This window comes from Symphalangus syndactylus, chromosome 11 (genome assembly GCF_028878055.3).
Source record: "Symphalangus syndactylus isolate Jambi chromosome 11, NHGRI_mSymSyn1-v2.1_pri, whole genome shotgun sequence".
Taxonomy (NCBI): domain Eukaryota; kingdom Metazoa; phylum Chordata; class Mammalia; order Primates; family Hylobatidae; genus Symphalangus; species Symphalangus syndactylus.
Window position 1 is genome coordinate 50,285,710 of NC_072433.2, and position 11,439 is coordinate 50,297,148.

The 11,439-nt window shown below is 42.5% G+C and overlaps 1 pseudogene; it reads right to left on the reverse strand.

Moving 5' to 3' along the window:
• Positions 1 to 4,697, reverse strand: LOC129457671 (beta-defensin 104A-like; annotated as a pseudogene).
• Between the last annotated feature and the right edge of the window lie 6,742 nt (positions 4,698 to 11,439).

Below are 11,439 nucleotides of genomic sequence, written 5' to 3' on the forward strand. Positions count from 1 at the left end.
TCAGGGTTTTGTACTATTCAGTAAGCTCTCATCCCATTTTCTCAAACAGCACGCATAGGTGTTGGGACATCTTCCAATTCTGTATTCTTGGCTTCAACATTTGTCCCGGCAGCGGGCAGTCCCATAACCACGTATTATGTCCAATTCAAATTCGCTTCTCACTAGATAACGGGATATGACACTGTGATTAATTGCATACTGGCACCAAAAGGCAAGGCTTTGGCAGAAGGTGTTTTCGGAGGGGGATAGAGAAAGCTAGTGCCTGGTGGTAGAGGTTTTCCTGCATCCCCATCCTCCTCCACTTTCCTAGATGATTAACTTGACCTTCTGATTCCCAACCAGCATGGATTTTATTTGAAAATATACATGATTCCATGTCACACCTATTTTCAAAATCCCTGCAAGTTTACTATTGTTTTTTTTGATTAAATCTCTCCAAGCCCCTTACTGGGTCTCCAAAGCAACCGTGATCTGATCTTGGGCCACTTTTTCAGACTCCTGCTGTTCCACTGTGGCCCTCACTCTGTCCATGAAACTCTCGCGGGCCTCCCTTCTGTTGCATGTGAGCTTACTCTTTGCTATCCTAGTACCTTCACGTGCACTGTTCCCTCTGCCTGGAAGGTTTTTCTTCCTTCCCATAAGTGGATTCTTTGAACTTTTATGTCTCAACCTTAAGTTCCCAATATTGGGCAAATCTTTCTCTGTCCTCTTCATGTATTTAAATGCCCCCAAACTATTTTTCTCCCTATGCATTTGTTATTCTTTTATATCACCTATCGCAAGTTGTAGTTATATATGTACGTATTTATGTATGTATGTATCTATCTATCTCTCTCTATATATATATATACACATAGAGAGATACATAAAAACATAGATATAGATACAGATATGTATATATGTATGTATATTTTGTTATTTGCTATTCTCAATGGAACAATGAGCTCCCCGACAATGAGGCCTATGTTTATGTTGCTTACCATTGTGTAACTGGTACCAGGAACATAGCCTGTTCTCAGTAAGGACCTGGTGAGTAAATGATTGGATAGACTAGACCAGAATAAGCTAGACTGGATGCAAGTAGAGCGGAGGAATCTAGAAAGGAGCAGAATCCTGATTGGCCCTTGGCCCAGAGCAGTTTTCAGGAGACATGGATTTAGCTTCTCAGTCCCAGGGTGTGCTCTCTGAGGCTGAAAGCAGCTTTGTAAAGCTCATTATCTCGTATGCCACACTGATAGGATCTTACAGAGATATCAGGAAAACCCAGAAGCAAGGCTGATGGTAGGGAGGACAGTGAAAGGTGGATCGAGAGAGCCTCGCTGGAGAGAGCTTTGCGTGAGGTTCTCTAGAAAACTCAGCAGGAGCCAGGCTTGGGGGAGGGTGTCAGAGAAACCCTGGGGAGAGGAGAGTCAGGGCTGCAAATGGACCTCTTTGCAGAGGTCAGGGCCCAAGAGTCCTAATTTCACCTGAGCCCTGAGTCCTTCTCCCCTGTTGCATCTGTTCCTTTTCCACAAAGCAGAAGGGCAGGAGAACTAAAACAGGCTGCTAATCCTCGCAACAGGGTTTTATATCTTTCCTTCGTTCTGGTAAAGAGAAGCCTCCTGTTTCTGACGCTTAGATGTCAAGGTTCTTTGTCCAGGATGTAGGTGAGGACTAAAAGGCAGTTTGACCAATTCATGTGCTTGATAGGATATTGAAGGGGTTTATATTTGGAATGGCCCCACAGTGAGTGATGAGGAAAGACTGTTTTGCTGTAGGTTTCATTCGAAAGCAAGCCCTTGTGGTTACAGTACAAGGCAGTGAAGAAAGGAGTGAGGTGGGCTGCAATGTGGATCATGCTGAGGGAGTATGTGGAGGTTGGGTAGCATATATGTGCCTTCCGACATATCTGTGGCAGGCCACTGTACAACCTGGAGTTAGAGGAGGAAAAGGAGGACAGCATGCTCACTCAGGGAAAACGAAGCTTAGCATTAGGGGAGAAGAAGAATAGACTAGGAAGAGAACACAACCTTCAAAATATTGGCTGTCAGTTTCAAGCAAGCCCTCACAGGCCATCTATTCAGAGATGGGAATTAAGGCTCAGAGAAGGAAAGTGACTAATCTGAGGTCACACAACAACTTATGTGTCAAAGCTGGAACAAAAACCTAGTTGGTATGTCTTATAGTCTGAGTAAACAGAATGCAAAAGGGAGAATACAGTCCATACACTAAGGCTGAGTAATAAATAGATCCTAAGCAATAAATATATTCCAGGGTAGACTACACTACACTAGTTTATTTCTTGCATAAGCAATTTTCCTCCTCTGCTCTATAGACAGGTCTCAGGTCTTAGTTAATGTAGAAAGTTTATTTTGTCAAGGTTGACGACACACAGGTGACACAACCTCAGGAGGTCCTGAGGACATGTGCCCAAGGTGGTTGTGATACAGCTTGCTTTTGTACATTTTAGGGAGACATAATACATCAATCAATACATGTAAGATTTACCCTTTTTTTGAGACAGAGTTTTGCTCTGTAGCCCAGGGTGGAGTGCAGTGGCACAATCTCAGCTCACTGCAACCTCCACCTCTCGGGTTCAAGCGATTCTGCTGCCTCAGCCTCCTAAGTAGCTGGAATTACAGACATGCACCACCACACCCAGCTAATTTTTGTATTTTTAGTAGAGATGAGGTTTCACCATGTTGGCCAGGCCAGTCTTGAACTCCTGACCTCAAGTGATCTGCAGACTTCAGCCTCTCAAAATGCTGAGATTACAGGCGTGAGCCACTACACCTGGCTGATTTACATTGGTTTGGTCCAGAAAGGTGGGACAATTCAAAGTGGGGGGCGGGGGGCCTGTGGGGGTACAGTGGGAGTGTGTGGCAGGTGGCCTTCCAGGCTATAGGTAAATTTAAACATTTTCTAGTTGACAATTGATTGAGTTTGTCTAAAGACCTGAGATCAATAGACAGGAATGTTTGGGTTGCGACAAGAAGTTGTGTTGTGGAGACCAAAGTTGTATCATTCAGTTGGTGCTTTTAGCTAGCAGGCTTCAGAGAGAACAGGCTGTAAAATGTCTCTTATCAGACTTAAAGTCTGTGTTGATGTTCATGCTGGAAAGTATAATGAGGCATGTCCAACCCCCACTTCCTTTCATGGCCTGAACCAGTCTTTCAGATTAAATTTTAAGAGCCCTGGCTGAGGAGGGAGTCCATTTAGATGGTTGGGGAGGGGGCTTAGAATTATATTTTTGGTTTACAGCACCCATTCCCAGTCCCTGTGGGTATCTGAGGGGCTGACAGTGTGTGACAGCCAAACTTACCCAAAGCAGGGGTGGCAGGAGAAGAGGTGGGCAGTGCATGTCATTCACCCTCACCCATTTCTACCACTTCCCTCCCAAATCCTCTTCCTGCTAAGGGTCTTTCTCAGAATTCTACTGTGGAAGCCAGTCTGACCCAGCCTTCAGCAGCCAAGTGTGGGTAATGGCAGCCAGCTCTGCGGTGCATTCCTCAGGATCTGGAGGGATCCCTGACCCAGGCTTTCCATCCCAAGAAGTTCTTTGTCTTGGAATCATAGGTGGAAGAAAACCTGTTCTTTGATGAATTGCTATGATATTTTGACAGACCTGGAACATGCTCATAGCAGAATTTCACAGAAGTGCCTTTGGGAAATGACACGGGAAGAAAGAACAAGGGAAGAGTTAACCGAAACAGGTACCCTCTGAAAAAAATCATTAACTCATTTGAATCACAGCGGAGGCACAGCCTGGAAGGGTAAAAATATGGGTGCTGGGTGTCTGTCAAAGCCCCATAAAATCGACTGAACAGCTTGGAAGAGGAGATCCGACGGCTTCTATGAGTCAAAACAATTGGTTTCATCCCAGCACTGCTAGACTTGTTAAGCAACTCTAAAAATCTTATTTTCTCTAACTATACTATAGAGAATGTTGCTCAGCTTGTAAAAGAAGGGAATTAGATTAAATGCTCTCTTATATCCCTTGCCGATATATTAAGAAATACATGCTTCTAGGGACATAGATTAACGTAGGAGTCAGAAGATTGCTGACATCTCAGTCTAACTTTAAAATTTCCTGAGCAGAGTTCAAAGGCACCTGCTATTTGTGTTGTCAGTAAATTATGCTCTTGCCTACTGAAATCACTGCATCCCCTTTAATCCTAATCATCTGACTCGATATGGAAAGTTGCAAAATTTAGGAGGTTGAGTAGGCGCCCTTTCTGTGCAGAGTAAAGCTGTTCCGAAGGAGGAGGATGGAGGAAGGCATCTTATTCTACAAAATCAACAATGAAGAATCGCCGCTGCACTGCAATGGAACAAGTACGGCTAGTGAGTCCTCATCGCCGAGGATTCCACGAGGAATTGTTACTGTGTGTGACCAGGGGGCCAAGGACATCTAGGACTCCTGATCCCTACGTTTCTTTTTTCCTCCTTGAGCCAGTAAGCCTCGTGGCTGTAAGGTGCATACAAGGACTGCCACATACTGCATTTTACTAATGGACCCAATGAAAGCAAAGAGAAAAAAGGCTGGGATTGAAGAAGGTTACTCCATCCTTCGAGATTTATTTTCTAAATCAAATGTTTTTCTTCTCCACCTGTCATCCCCAGCAACTGTGTATATTTTCAGCTGAGAGTTTCTTTTTACCTGGAAGATCTTGATAGAGTAGAAGAGAAATGGCTAGTAGCAGCACAAGTCTCTGCATAATGCTGGGGCTGCTGGCCAGAAGCAGACGCAAGTTGGAGGGAATCACCCCAGGCAGGAGCAGGGCAGGTGTATTTATGGGCAGAGGCTGCTCCTGATTACTGAGGCTTATCAAAAGGCAGTGTTCCTTGGTGAACACTCACCCAGGCACAGTATGGGGGAGGTGTTGGGGCTACAGAAATGCCAGCCAGGCAGTGTTGAGGGTGGGGAGACAGTATTAGCATAGGTAAAGTCCAAGTCACTTCCCTTGCTTCCCTGAATCGTTTCTGAAGCAAGAATTGGATTAGATGATCTCTAAGATAACTTCCAGCCTTGACATTCCTTGATTCTGGTGAGAGGACTTTCTCTTCCATTTTAGTAAGTTTCAGTCAGGAGACTCTTGTTGAAAATGGTGATGTGGGTAATGGAATTGAAGTCCATCGCCCCCAAGACCTCTCTGAAGTAAACATTGAAACAAACATACGATGTTAAGGAGAAGAATGGCACGGAGCGTGGGGAGGTCATAAATGCGTGAGAGGTCCCAGCACATTTCTGTGATAGAAAGAGTGTAGGATAAGGATGACAAGTGACAACAAGGAATACTTGACGGCGGGCACAAGGGTGGGATTGTAACCACAGAGCATCAGGCTCACTTAGGGCTTGGGTGAAAAGGAGGACAAGAGTGAGAAGAGAGGTTAAAAGGAGACTATTCATGGGAATGCTGTATTTCTAACAATGGCTTCAAATAAAACATAACCTTCCAGAGAGCATATGCCCTGCCCTCAACCCAGGGTTTATGCTCCCTGGATTTAACCCTAACCCCACCCCAGGCAAAACATATAGAGCATATGCTCCTGGCATTTGCCCTTAGGGAAAACACCAGATAATTTTATTTTAAGAAAAAAAAACTTCATTTCTCTAAAATACTTCATTTTAGAGAAAGTAAAAACGTCCAGTCTTGGAAGTTGACATTCTCAAATAAGCTCCCCTTATTCTAGAACACAGATTAGGCAAAGCCTGACAGACTTACATTGCTTGCACATCCTAAGCAAAATCTAGCAGTCAGTGTGTCTTCCCCAGAGTTCTCACTTAGGGGAGAATGTGATGGAAATCCAGGTCTCCTTACACGGTAACAGAATAGCATAGAACATCAGAAATCACAAACTATGCCAGTTTGGGTGCTCCATGAAGCATTTATCAACAGGAATTAGAAAGGAAATAAATTTATTGGGAAATGTCTGTGTAAGATAAAGGGGGGCCAGGTGCAGTGGCTCACACCTGTAAATCCCAGCACTTTGGGTGGCTGAGGGAGGGAGGAGGATCATTTGAGCTCAGGGGTTTGAGTCCATCATGGACAGCATAGAGAGACTCCATCTCTCCACAAAAAGAAAATTAGCCAGAGATGGTGGTGTGTCCCTATAGTCCAAGCTACTTGGGAGGCTGAGACAGGAGGGTCTCTTGAGCTCAGAAGTTCAAGGTTGCAATAAGCTATGATGGCACTACTGCACTCCAGTGTAGGCAATAGAGCAAAACCCTGTCTCTGAAAAAAAATAAAATAAAAATTCAGAACAAAAGATGAAGGGGAGAGGGAGCAAGATTGAGTAGGGAAAGTCTTCAGAACATGATGTCAATTAACACCTGTGAAAAGGTTTGGAGTTGGGGGAGCCTCAGACTGCAGTGCAGAAAATTTCAGCATTGCCAGTGGGGAACCTCAGTGCAAAGACTGTCTTACGGCAGCCGACATGGCCCAGCTCTAGTCCACATTGTGCTCACTCACTGACTGGAAGAAGCCAGGGCGAGAGTGGTAGCCATGGGAATCCTGCCGCAGGTTACATATGTGCAGCAGGGAGAGGCCGTCGGATACTCTCCTCACAGCAGACACACAGCAAGCACAAACATGCAGGATCCACGGGACCCTCCTAGCCTGCCACATGTCAGGCTTTGGTAATTTTTGATGACAAGCTTCAAGGGAAAAAAATCAGCCAATATTCAAGGTCATCTATGTGACCAGGATTCTGAAGAAAATTGAAAAATTCTGGTGATAATAAATATTCAGCAGCTCTTCAAAAAAAAAAAAGGAATTCATATACAGGGACTGAATAACCAAACTTCAAAAGAAATCCTATATCTTCTTAGGAGAAAAAATTAATAGAAGCTTTATTTGCTGAGTCCTTATAAAGTATTTCAGAATTCTGGTTTTGGTCACTGCAAGTAAAAAGACTGAAAGTCACTACTTTAATCCTTAAAAAAAGAAAAAAAAAGAGCCAAATAAACGGAAAAATCAGTGACTTTTCTTGGACCCATTAGGGAATTGAGGGCTCCAGGCAAACCCATCGCCCAGAAATCTGGAGTCACAGCTGAGATGAGCTAACCTGGAATGGAAGCTCTGAAACCATAAACTAGCAGGAACACTTACGGTGACTTTGACAACTTGCTGGAGGCCGAACGTGGACATTTAGGAGAGTGAAAAACTGCTAGAGACCATGGTCAAAGGCTCTCCCTTCTCAACCCCTGCTTTCCTGGGTTTTAAATCCAGGAAGCCCCCAAGGTTATCATGGTGAAGGGCCAGAATGGAAGCCCTCATTGCTCTGAAAGGAGAAGGGAAGAGTGATATTGTGAAACATGTCCAGAGGATTCTCCATAATAAAAGCCTCCTCCTCTGCAGGAAAAACGATTTTACTAGAGCCATATCCCACCTAGAGGGGAAGACATTTCCCTATTCCAGACCCATCTGACCTTCCTGTCTCACTTGAGGGATGGGGGTAGCTAAGAATTTCTTGTGAGCCGGGCACGGTGGCTCATGCTTGTAACCCCAGCACTCTGGGCGGCCAACATGGGTGGATCACAAGGTCAGAAATTCAAGACCAGCCTGCCCAATATGGTGAAACCCCATCTCTACTTTAAAAATACAAAAATTAGCCAGGTGTGGTGGTACACGCCTGTAGTCCCAGCTACTTGGGAGGCTGAGGCAGAAGAATCGCTGAACCTGGGAGGAGGAGGTTGCAGTGAGCCAAGATCGTGCCACTGTACTCCAGCCTGGTGACAGAGATTTAAAAAAAAAAAGTTCTTGTGACAGTCACAGTGCAGGGACACAGGCTCAGGTAAAGATGAGATTTACTTATAAGATTATAGAATGCTTTCTTTTCCCCTGCCTCTTTTTTGTTCATCTCTTGCAGCTGTCTGAGACATAAGATCCTTAATATCATCCTCAGGTTAGTCCCATTCAGCCATCGTCTCCATTTACAGATTGACCAGGTCCCAGTATCATGTGGATAAATTGACAAAGATCAGGAAGTCATGGATTATATGTTTAAACGAGGATTCTAAATTCCTCAGCAAATTCCTGGGGGTTTTCCTTTGGGTTAGGGAAGTCTTTCACTATTTCTGTCAGTTCGGATTTTGACCAAGACATAAAGGTAATTAAAGAAGGCAGACATAGTTGATCTGAGGAACTAACTTTAGAAGGCATTTTCCTAACTTGCTTCTCATCTTCAGAGTAGAAAGGCAGCTGAGTGAGGAGATTGGTGGAATCAGTGTAATTAGGCAGAGGAAGAAGAGAGAGAGGAGAAAAGAAGGAGCATTCAGAGTTGAGTAAGTCAATGTACAATTTTTTATCATCACTGATTAAGTGCTGAAGCTTTTAATTTGCCTTTTGTAAAGAGTCTTTAAGAAAGGCAAGTTTTGATTTGCTTAGTCTTTTAGAAGCCTCTGCATGCCAATTAAAAACATATCTCATTTTTTTCTGAGTCATTTAAGATCACTTCTCTTTCAATGTAGCTTATAAATGAATAACTGTTTAGGTTAAAATTTCTTCACTGTGACCACTTTAATTCTAAGTTGTCATTGTTAAAGTTTACACATTTATTTAGAAAAACACAGGTTCTGGGTCCATAATTTTTATACACAAATGTAGCTAGAGTCCCAGATGGAGAGGTCCAGACTACTCAGATAAGGATGAACTCATGATTCTTTGTCTTCCCCAAACCCTACCTTCTTAAGACCTTCTGTTGGACCCAGTCCAGTTTCTGTTGGATCCAGACACAGAGAGAAAGCGGTGAGTATAACGAGCTCAGCTGGTAACTACATCTGGTTACTCATTGTCCCAGGAACCATCATCAGGGCTTCTTTGGGTCCCTCTTCTGACAATAGAGCTATTAAAAAATACACTTAGGCACACAAAAATCTTAAAGTTTTATTTTGAGCAGATATCAATTTAAGAATCGGGCAGGCTCCAAATCACAAGTATTTTGGGGCACAGGCAAAGAGGCATGAGGAAAAGGCTTTTATAGGGTGAAAATGAAAGAAAGGCAAATTAAACATTTAATTGGTTAAAGTGGAGTAAAAGCCTTATTTGAATCATTCCAGTCCCTTGTTAGAGGTTAGTTGGTGGTTTCTGATTGGTTAAAGTTTTCTTTTACCATTCAAACTGAGTTGGATTTTAGTTTGCTTATGCAGAAACTGAGTGCACTGAAGGTCCTGCAGTCTAATGACCTCTCATTTAATTATTTTAACAAGAGAAATATTCTGTGTTCATATAATAGAGAATTTAATGTTAAGATGTCAATTATTTACAACTTTTAATTTGCCTTTTGTAAAGAGTCTTTAAGAAAGGCAAGTTTTGATTTGCTTAGTCTTTTAGAAGCCTCTGCATGCCAATTAAAAACATATCTCATTTTTTCTGAGGCATTTATAGATTAAATATAATCCCAATCAAACTTTTAGCAAGATATGTTGTTGATATTTCCAAACTGATTCAAAAGACCTAGGATCGTCAATACAATACTGGAAAGGACAAGGTTGGTTGATGATATGGTTTGTGTCCCCATCCAAATCTCATCTTGGATTCTTGTTCCCATAATCCCCATGAGTCATGGGAGGGACCTGGTGGGAAGTAAATGAATCATGAGGGGTTTACTTTTTTCTGTGCTGTTCTCATGATAATGAGTACGTTTCACAAGATCTGATGGTTTTATAAAGGTCAGTTCTCCTGCACACGCTGTCTTGCCTGTCACCATGTAAGACATACCTTGCTCCTCCTTTGCCTTCTGCCATGATCGTGAGACCTCCCCAACTGTGTGGAACTGTAAGTCCATTAAACTTCTTTTTCTTCATAAATTACCCCATCTCAGATATTTCTTTATAGCAGTGTGAAAATGGGTTAATACAGTGAACTTACACTACCTTATATCAAGACTCACTAAAAAACTGCAATGATGAAGGCAGTGTGGGAGTGGTGAAGCAATAAATAAATAGATCAAACAGAGCAACAGAACAGAATGGATAGCTCAGAAAAGACAAAAGCAACTCCTCTCTATCAAAGAAGCAAAAGTAATGCAATGGAGGAAGAACAGTCTTCTCAACAAATGGTGCTTGAACAATTAGATATCCCTATGCAAAAGAGAAAGAGAAGGAGAGGTAGAGAGGAGAAGAGGAGGCAATGAAGTGGGGGAAAAGAGGGAGGGAGGGAGGGAGAGAGAGAGAGATGGCCTACGATGAAGGAGTGATTAAACAAACTGTGGTTCATCCATATCCTGGAATACTGCCCAACAATAAGAAGGAAAGAGCTACTGATACATGCAACAACCTGGATGAATCCCCAGGAAGTTATGCTGACTGAAAAAAGCCAGTCTAATAAGGATTTATACATTCCATTTATATGGCATTCCTAAAAGGACAAAATTGTAGAAATGGAGAATAAATCACTTATACAGGGTTAAGACGGAGGTGGAGGTGTGAGGGAAGAGGGAGTGGCTCTGAAAGGGTAACATGAGAAGTCCTCCCGATAATGGAAATGTTATGCATCAGTGTCAATAACCTGGTTGTGATATTGCACTATGGTTTTACAAAGATGTTACTTTTGAGGAAAATAGAGTAAAAGATCTGGCTATCTCTCTGCATTATTATTATTATTTTTGGAACTATATAGGAATCTAAAATTAAAATAGAAAGTGTAAGTAAAACATCCTTTTCAGAAAGGGTTATTGATTCTAGTAGAATTAAATCTATCGACTTTGAAAAATTAAAGGGGAGGTAAGGCAAGATTTCTGAGCCAGCAGGAAACCAATACTAACTCTTAAGCACTGGAAACATGACAGGAAATTCTTACTTAAACCAAGTAATTGTCTCAGTCCATTCATGCTGCTATAATAAAATGTATCTTATACTGGGTGATTTATAAACAATAGAAATTTATTACTTACAGTTTTAGGGGCTGGAAGACCTCAAAAGATTTATTATATCCTGAGGACCCAGTTTGTGCTTTCAAGATAGCACCTTGTTGCTTAGCCTTCACATGGCAGAAGAGACAAACGCTGTGTCCTCCCATGGTGGGAGGAGCAAGGCAGCTTCTTTCAACCTCATTTATAAGCGTGCTAATTCCATTCATGAGGGCAGGGCCCTTGAGGCTTAATCACCTCCCCAAAGTCCTCACCTGTTAATCACCAGAGTGGGGATTAGGCTTCAGCATTAATTTTGGAAGAACACATTCCCACCATAACAGTAATTTTGAGGCTTAGAATCAGAAGGTAAATTGTCAGCTAGTTCCTAGGAAAATCGTAGGCAGTGATTTGGGGAAGAGGGTCTAAATCACTGGAGTTACTGAGAGTCATAGAGGTATTTACGACCCCTTGCCTGTCAGCAAATTTTATCTCAGACTTATGTGTAGAGAACAAGTCTATAGGAAATAGTTAACTAGCCCCAATTAAAGACATGGAGTCATGATGATTAATTTAGACAGGTGTGTGTGTGACACATAAAAGTCCTTG